Source organism: Anneissia japonica, unplaced genomic scaffold (genome assembly GCF_011630105.1).
Source record: "Anneissia japonica isolate Jap-2015-1 unplaced genomic scaffold, ASM1163010v1 scaffold2293_len299155_cov175, whole genome shotgun sequence".
NCBI classification, from domain to species: Eukaryota; Metazoa; Echinodermata; class Crinoidea; order Comatulida; family Comatulidae; genus Anneissia; species Anneissia japonica.
Window position 1 is genome coordinate 231388 of NW_022694961.1, and position 9986 is coordinate 241373.

The window sequence follows — 9986 nt, forward strand, 5'->3', positions numbered from 1 at the left end:
ATTATGACTGTATGATAATAATTACATTCTTCTTATTCAATATTTTCGTCGTCGTCACCGCAGCTGCCGTCATCATCTAAATTCTATAACACTTAAATCGATCATTAAAAAAACAAATAGATTCCATATAATAGGGTATAATAATTGTGGGTATGGTATAACATCATAATTATATGGGCATGAAACCACAGCATCATGTCCATATGGGTGTAAATTACATACATTTATATATAAAATTTAAAGGTGTGGAAAGAGCTTTAGTTTTTCTGCGTTATTGTTCTGTTTGGCAGCTAGTCCACCACCGGTCCTGACTAAAAAGCCTCAGTTAGTGTTAACAGAAGAACAATTTTCAAACATGACATTTGATGTAACATGGTTTGGTGATGGAACAGAGTTGCCCGCAGCAAGTGTTTCTTTGACAACGGAAAAAATGGCACCCCTGAAGCAACAACAAATTGGTGACGAATTTGATGACAATTAGGCGATCACTGTAAGTGTGTAAAACAATGATAAACGATTGATAGAACATCAATATTTAAATAGGATAGATAGAAAACAATTTTTTCACAGATTTATAGACATTTAACTACAAGAATCCAATATAAGAAATGACAAATCTTACTTTCTATATAGTTATATATCAGACTAATTCATATATAAAATCTTACGATAACGTTGATTATCAATGAATGTACGCGAATATGAGGAATAGGCCTACATCATGCATAACTGGTGTTGAAATCCAAATTTACTATTTTTGTATTTGTTTTAATGTGTAGATGACCTGCAAATTAAACGCTCACTTCATTTACCCTGATGGATCACAGAAAAGTCCAAACAGCCAAACTTTGGAAAGTAATGAAGTACATCTGACTGTTGTAAATTCGTGGCCCCAACATAGTTACTTAGGCATTATCATTTAATATCACTTGACAGCCAGCCCAAACAAAGCATGCATGAATTCATCGATCATTACCAATTAAATCTTTGAATCTAGGCATAATCTGATAAAATCAAATCATCGAAATATGTATATGACTGAACTAAAATTCATTGCTAACAGTAGGGGATGTTATCCGTATCTACTGTGGCTTGCTTTTAGATGATGCAGCTGACATCAGCAATGAGGAGCAAATGTTTGCTTTCATCCAATATTTTGATGAGGATACAGGTGGAATAGAATGCAAATACCTGTTTATTGCAAATGTGCTGGAGAAATCGAGCACTCCAGTCATTTCAGATCAGCTGCGTACTCTGCAGAAAAAAAGCAAACTTGAATTGATTAGCCACTGATGGTGCAGCAGTTATGATCAGCAAAAATAACGGTCTTGCTGCCTTACTGAAGACAGACCCAGATGCTTTTGATAAGCTATATATGCAGTGTGCAAGGACATGTCTGTATTATTGCAAACACTAAGAGCAGTCTCTTTTATGGTCTGTTGAAGAAATTCTCCAAAACCAAGAAAGGGCGTTATTTACATTCTAAAGGATGTTCTTCCAATTCTTAGTCATTTAATCGGGCAATTTTCATTAATTTTATTGTTAGTCCTTGAAAATGTAGAGACTACAGTATTTGGTTTCTTTGTTGCAACAAATTGAAAAGTATCATTGCCAAAATTATGAATCTTGATCATTAATATAAAAGTCATGAGTGAAGCCATTAATTTTTGTCCTTTTTTTCTTTATTTAAATTATCGTAAACATTGATCAAATGTTTCACATTTCAACAACTAAAGGACAATGCATTGTCTCCTGGTGGGACCAACAAGATCAAGCATATATCATCATTCATGATTATGATATTTTTGACCTTGTTCCTGTGCAACACATTACTACTATACTACAAGAATTGAAGATGTAGTAGTGTATTGTAGGCATAGGTCCTCCTGCACTGAGGTTGCCTGGTTAAGGATCCGTGATGTATTTCTACAAACAGTAGTAATGCATATGGTACCAAGCTGAAGCAAAATGCAAGAAATATTGAACACACTACTACTTGGACAAAACTACTTGGACACTGTCACCCATGCCAGTGTAGCAAGCTTGTTTTTCTAATTTAGAGACTTAATTTAGTATATTACACTCTACATGCACTATCACCACCACTCACCTTGCAGCTATGTTATTAACCACTCAGCATGCTACAGAGGGTGACTAAGGATCAAAGGGTACAATAAGACAAAAATATTCTAGCACACTATGAAAGTTAGATACACTACAGCAAGCAAGCAAGTAGTTCACGCAAGCCAAATTATATGCCAAAAGCATGCAACATCTTAAAAACATAATAAAAAATAAAGTAGAATTGTCATTTTATGCCAGAAAAAATTATTATGTGAATGAATATATGACAAAGTTATCATCCGAAATTGCAGGGTGTCTTCTGCAGCATGTCTAGTCCAAAATTCTAGGTTTTCTTCCTAGAACGAAAAAAAAAAAAATAATAAAATAAAAATAAAAAACGGAATCAGTGATTTTAAACAATAATGGGAAATGGCAAAATTTAAATCGGAAAATATACATCCCTACCTTATAAGTGTAAAACTTTTCTATTATAAACACAAGTAACAAAGATAGGTTTGATAGTCATGAAGTGAATGTGTCGTCACTTTTGCCAACAAATCAGCATTGATAGTCCAGATTGTAGTACCATACATTTTATTTTTGATGTGATCTCGTGATTTGCAGGAACATATTTAGCAAAAAAGACCATGTTTGCACTGCACTCTTATGTAAGATTTTAGGCCCTCGTGCCTCCTATTTTAACAAATGTGACCCTAATTTAACATATTTTCAACACCCTTAAATTCTACAGATGAGAATGAGATTCCAGATGATCTGATTGACTCCCAGTGGTCTGATCATAAGATTCTTGTTATGGTCCGACATGAGGTACATTTTTTGACATTTATCCAACCCAACTGCTCTCATGCGTTGTTCTTAGCAACAGAAGGGCCCCCCTGTACGTCGTGCCCAAAGTATAGAAAACTTGCGTTATAAAAATGAAGGGCGCCGCCCACGTCGGGCCCAATTTCCGCCTCATTTTTACATGCGAGTGCTCTATCTGGTATTGTATCTTTGCCTGTACGAAGAATGGGCTCCTCTAAACCAAACCAGTGGTGGCGCCATGATTTACCAGACAGACCGGAGTCCGAGGTTCCCGAGGGGGTGATGCCTCGACGAGGGGGCCGATTTTCCGGGCGAGAGCGAAGTGGGCGTGGACGAACGTCGCTTAAAATGTTGCTAAAGTGGTCCAGGGGGCCAAGCCCCCGAAAAATTTGAAGATTTAGGGGGTTTCAAAGGCTTATTTAATCGATTTTAGAGTCTACTAATATGTAGAAAATACATAGGCCTATTTCTCCCCGACGAATTGTGGTTTTTCTCCCCGAGGTGGGTAGTTCTCCCCTAATGGGGACCCTGCCTCCGGCCCTCGCTGGCGCAACCCCTGGACCAAACCCAGCACCGTTTCGATTTATATCGACAGGAAATCCACTCAAAATGCAAACTTTGAGTCAAAGTGACGAATAAGTTTAATGATGAATTACTAATTAACCAATCGTTATTTTGCTCATATATTTTATATCACAGTATTAGGAGGCAATGTACTATAATCATAGAGAAATTTAGGCAATTTCATAAAAAAGAAGGTACTGTATGCTAATAAAAATTACTATTTTAAAAAATCTTTAAATGAGTTTTTCTCAAAATGCACTTTTCCACATTCGCCACTACGTTATATAAGGGACGAAATGTCAGTGCATATTAATGTAATGTATTGAAATAAGAAAAAGAATACAAATGCCCCTCCCCCATTTGAAAATTTCTGGATTCGCCCCCGTTTAATGAGACTAATTAAAAATGGTTGGATATCCTTATGATGCTTGAAATACATCTTGATCGGAAAGCCACCTCGTGGATTACAGATTTCAGGCAAAAATTCCAAAAGTTAGAACTTTGAATTATAAGCTTCAGGCGCGTCGGAAGCAGTTTTTATTGGTCCGGCCAGATGCGATGATCCCCACCACCCTCACCTCACATTGGCCCGTGGTGGAGGTTGGAGGGTTCCCGATGGAAAACCTTTATTTAATAAACTATGTTAAATACACACACAAGTAGGCCGACAAGATTTATGCATTACAATATCAAAACAATGTCTATGTTTATATACACGAGTTGCCGGATATAATATATGTATTTTATGCAATGGAAGGTACGGTATATTGTTATTACATTATCTTTTACGGTCATTATAAAAATGAATATTTTGGCATGCTCTAGATGAGATGTATCGTTAAGAATGTTATCAAGTTACCTAAAAATATGCTATGTTTGTGGTAGGTCTTTACTGAATAATTTCTTAGCAGTTTTAATTATTCGATTTTTGCTTTATTAAAGGTCAAATGTCAAATAACGTACCAGATGATAAACTTAATATTAAAAACAGCCGTTTGAATATATATTAATATTTAATTGTTTAGTTTCGATTTCAATTTATTTCATAAAGTCACGTATTCATATTCACATGTAAGATAACAATAGAATCTTTAAAGTACAGTCCGCCCTCCAATTCGAGACCCCCTCTAACTCCGAGACCTCTCTAAATCGAGACCACTTTTTTCAAAGTACCAACTGACCCTATCTTTGAACATTGAATTCAGCCTCTATTTATGAGACCCCTCTAATTCGAAACCGAGACCACCTTTATGGAAGTAACAAGCGACAAAATGACCTCCAATTCAAAATTCAAGACTACATTTTAAAACGAAGTCAGATTAATTTTTTTAAACAATAAATACTGTTTAATTTGAGAAATTGAACTTCAACATTTAATAACAAATGTATTTTTATAAGTTTCTCTATATAAATTCCCTAAGTCTATTATCTTAAAAAAAAAAGCAATTTTTAAATAGAAAATTTTAGAGTAAGGCCAATGGCTGTCATAAAATATTCAGTAAATGTTTTACAAATGTCTGTTTGCACCTCTTGCCAAAAAGTGCTCTTTAATCAGCTATTTATCCGTAATTTGATACAGTCCTATGTTTCTGATTTTCTTCTTCAGTCGCTCAATTGCTGCACAAACACCCGGCCCGTAGCCAAGGGAAAGGGGACAGGGGAGAATTCTCCTGCTAAATGTTTTCTCCGTCCCCTCAGTAAAATCAAAGATATGTAAATAATTATTAACTAAAAGCAAAACTTATTTTTATAATAACAAAATATTTATTGCGGGAAATATTGGGATTGAACGCCTACTGACATAATGGAATCATCGAAAGATTTTCCTGTTGGTATTCGCTTTGATGTGAAAAGAAGTGGATATCAAGCTCCGTAGCCAAAAAGGGAGGGGAGGGTGGCGGGCCAGGGCCAGTTAAATTGAGGTCCAACAATATCATGCTGAGGTGGGCATAGCATTTCCGGCACTTTCCCCCTCCCCCAACCCAAGCAATGAGTCTAGGTACGGGGCTCAATGATTTCCCCACTTCAACTTCATATTTTGACACCTTTTGAGCTAAAAAACTCCACATCAAACCATAATGTTTTGCCTGAAACCTTAATGTGAACATCGGTATAGGCCTACATCCAACCAATCTTGTAAAATTTTACCCATAACCATGGGGATTTTTTTTTGTGTGTGTGTGTGTGTGTGTGTGTATTTTCATATAGGATTCTAATCTATATCATAAACCGCACCCTTTCTTTTTTTTTGATTTATCGATTTATGGAGAAAAGAATACTCATGCAACTACTCATTCGTTTATGTATGTATACACACATGAAATAAAAAATGAGAAAAATTTACCTGACCGTTTTCAAGAGGGGAAAACCTTGAATTTTGAAGAACTTAAAAGTAATTAAGACACCCCAGAAGTCGGAAAAGCTCATTTCCCGCCATCTAGGAATCAAAATTTTCCCGGGGAGAACACCACGCCCCCCCCCACTTTTCTTTGGAGCTTATCGATTCATTGAATAAGGAATACAATACGTATGCAACTCAGTGGCGTAGCTAGCAGGGGAGGGGTCAAGGGGCACGAGCCCCGAGCACCGGGTTTGAGGGGGCTCTGAAATGGGAGAATGAGAGTAAAAAAGTAAGCACTTTTTAGAAAAACACGACGAAACTGATAAATATTTTCCAGTTACTAATAAGAATCTGAATGTAGTTGATTTTATTGGTAAATTTATAGATTGTATTTCTTTTTAGTCCATTCCTACACTTTTCTCTTTTTTTTAATCCTATTCTGTAATGACTATTACTAAAGCTCATCCTGCCATATCTCAGAGCCACGATGGGAAAAACGAGACTATCTGCTTTGGCACTACTTATTGAGCGTGATGAAGCAGACAATATTGCTAACTTCGATCATGTTTTTATTGGAAAATTTATAGATTGTAATTTCTTTTCAGTCCATTTCTACCGTTTTCTCTTGTTTTTTTTAAATCCTATTCTGTAATGACTGTATGACTAAAGTTCATCCTGCCATATCTCATAGCCACGGTGGGAAAAGCGAGACTATCTGCTTTGGCACTACTTGAACGTGATGAAGCAGACAACATTGCTAACTTCGATCATGTTATTAACTTATTTGCTGATACAAACACACATAATTCAGTTGCAAGTTTAAACAATGTTAAAAATTCAAGACTCTACTATAAAATAAATTTAGATAATAAGAATACTAAGATGTATGCGATAAATACAACAGCCTTACAAATTAGGATAATGGTAAAGTTGTATACAAAGTTCCGAACACTGTAAATGCAGTTTCAATAGTAAGAAACAGGGATGGCACCAGGTCCCTCTTCGGGGATAGCTTTGCTAATTTCAAAATATTATAAATATAATTGGGAGGGGGGAGGAGGCGCAATTTTCTACACCAAAACCTCTAGCTACGCCACTGATGCAACTACTCATTTTTTATATGTATGTATATACACATAACAGGCATATTTACTGTAATAAGAATGACAAAGTTTACTGTACCTGACCGTTTTCAAAGGGGGAAAACCTTGAAATTTGAAGAACAAAGTCAATAGACACATAGCTCAAAAGTCGAGAAAGGTCATTTCCAGCCACCTAGAAATCAAAATTTTGACGGGTGGGGGGGGGGCTGTCTCTTATACACATCTAGATGTGTATAAGAGACAGATACAGTCCGAACATGTTGACCCCATCCCCTAGATTTGATTCCATATCTGCATGATTCACATTCTCATTCATCTTATAAGTGCCCCCTCCCCACTTTGAAAAACGTCCGCCGGCCCTGTAATGTTTTGATAATATATTTTTAAACATGAAACTTTAACATGAAACGCACGCATTACAAAAGTAAACTGACGAACGTGGCACAATTTAATTGCATTTTCGTTTACTGTAATTTGATTTCGTTTGTCCTCGTTCGTATTGAGTAAAGTTTTCATGATCTGAAGAGGTTACCGGTATGCGACCTACCAACATTTTTGGGTCGCGACCCATAGGTTGCGGAAAAGTGTTCTAGTCATATAAAGGTAAACTATCCCCCACCGGACACCATCCCGGTGTTTCTGAGTCTAGGTTTTGGGACCGGAAGATAATTATTTACGTGGTATATCAAATCATGATAAATAGCCTAAGCTGTTGATACTTAACTACAGTAAACAATGGAATGTCACCAGGCTGCATCAGAGATAGCACAATTTGGCTTACAAAGATATTGAGTTGTAAATTATTGTTCCGACCAAAACCGGACCAGCCGGATCGCTTCCGACGCCCTTGCATTGTATTCTTTTTATCATTATCATAAGATATCATTGATTGCGATCTTGTTTCTTTGAAGTTAGGAGATTTCCAGCTGAATTTCTGAGCCAAAGTATTGTTCAACAGGACCTAAACTAAAGGCAAGAGATGAAATAGGTTGGTTTTCAAGAATTCCTTGAAGTTCCCCTGTTGATATTTTTTTCTTTTTATAAAATTGACGTCGGTGACTATCTATTAGCATGATATTATTTAATTATATTTTGGCATGGTGTAAGTAATCACTTGTATGAATTTAGTTGGGGGGACATAAAATATTCTAAACAGTATGCACTACAGTGTAACTCTGTGAGAACACAGGATCTGTACCATTATTATTTGCATCTTATCATTCATACAATTCTTTAATCTTTCTTACTCCGCATCACATTCTCCTAGATACTTTCTTCAGAGTTAAAAAGTTTCATCTTCCTTTGAGATTTCCTCCAGTAACTAGAGAATAATTTTGGTAATACTTTATATCTAACTTTGTTTGGTTACTGTCGCGAATTTGAAAATAGTTTGTTCAAATATTGATCTTGAAGCATGTATATGCCTTTTTTGGAGGCAAAATCTAGCGCTTGAGAATATTTTGTTTTAAATCTTGAAACTCCAATCAATTAATCAATCGTTCCCTTTATATATGATGCCATGCCAACAAGTCGTTGCACGTGGTGTCGATCCAAAAAGAGATTATTAAAGAAGGTGTCTTGAGTAGTGACTGAAATCTTTCAAGTGTAGGTAACACTGTTTAAATGAAGTTTATTCCAGATCGTTGAAGCAGCAGTACTGAAAGCCTGATCCCCTAGCAATGTTTGCTCCTTCAGATGCCATCTTAGTAGCTGTCTACTCTCCTTGTTGACAAGAAATTACTTTCTAGGTAAAATCTGGATTTTAATAATGCATTGTTAAAATCTTTAAAGTTTGAATGATGTCTTTCTTGGTAAAATACTAGTAACCTGGATTTTACGTGTACTTTGTCCATATCCTGAAGTTTGAATAATGTATTTCTTGGCGTAACATGGTATCTGGATTTTAAGAATACGTTGCTATAAATGTTGAAGATCGAATACCATTAATGCCTTCCTTGATACACTGTAGCTTGGTAAATTTCCAGACTCAAACATTTTCTTTCTTGATATAACCTGAATTATGAGAATACTTTGTTCAAAACATGAAAGCTTGAATAATGTCTTTCTTGGTTTAACATGGCAGTTAAAAAATCAGGGTTTTGAGAATACTTTGCTGAAATCTTGAAGTTCAACCATTGAAAACGTCCTAGGCATCATCTGATTTTTTCAAATACTTACACATATACATTTGCTGCCTTTTTTAAGATATGATTAGAGGATGCCTAATTTATATCTCCAGAATCTGAAATACAAGATGTTCTGTTCATATTGCGATGCTGTAAACAATGATAGCTGAAATTTGATGATGTCTTGCCTGATTTTGAAGCTCCAAAACTACTGCAGTCAAATAATATCAACATCTTGTATATGTTCTCTATTAGTCACGATCCTTTGTACTGTAATATCAGTAACCAGTTACTTTTTTACAGGTTTAGTGGGTGCCTGTGATCCCTGTTTATTCTCCATAGGATAATACCATGAAGAAAAAGAACTTTAAATAAAAATAAATAAATAAATCCATTTTGGCACAAAAAATCTAGACGGATTAGATAACAAACCGTACTAATTATTCTTTCTAGATACTTTCTATAATAACTCTTAAGCCCCTATGTACTTCTTTAACGATTCTTGTTTTAAATTCTATTCATTTACAACACATGAAATTTATTTAGTGACTGATTGATTAATTGACTGGTCCATTCATTCATTGATTTATTTATGCTTTTATTGATCCATTCATTGAGTTGCTGATTCTCCGTCTTTTAACTATTCGTTCATTCATCCACTTTTTAATCATTGGAAATTTAATGGCGGTTGATTGATCGGTCTATGTCACACGTATGTCACAAAATAAAGAGGTGTAAAAGCAGTGCTTTGAGGGTTTTGAATGGTCACTGGAAACATCAATATTTGGTTGCAGCCCTCGGTGTTAAATCGAAAATTCACTTTGGCCTCTGACCGATTTTTATTTATGCTCACCCTATATAGTGTTAGGTAACGTATTCCACGTACTGATGTAAGTTGTAATAAACCTTAGTTTCAAACATTCATAATTTAATGTAAATCAAACAAGAAAATACATGTCACAT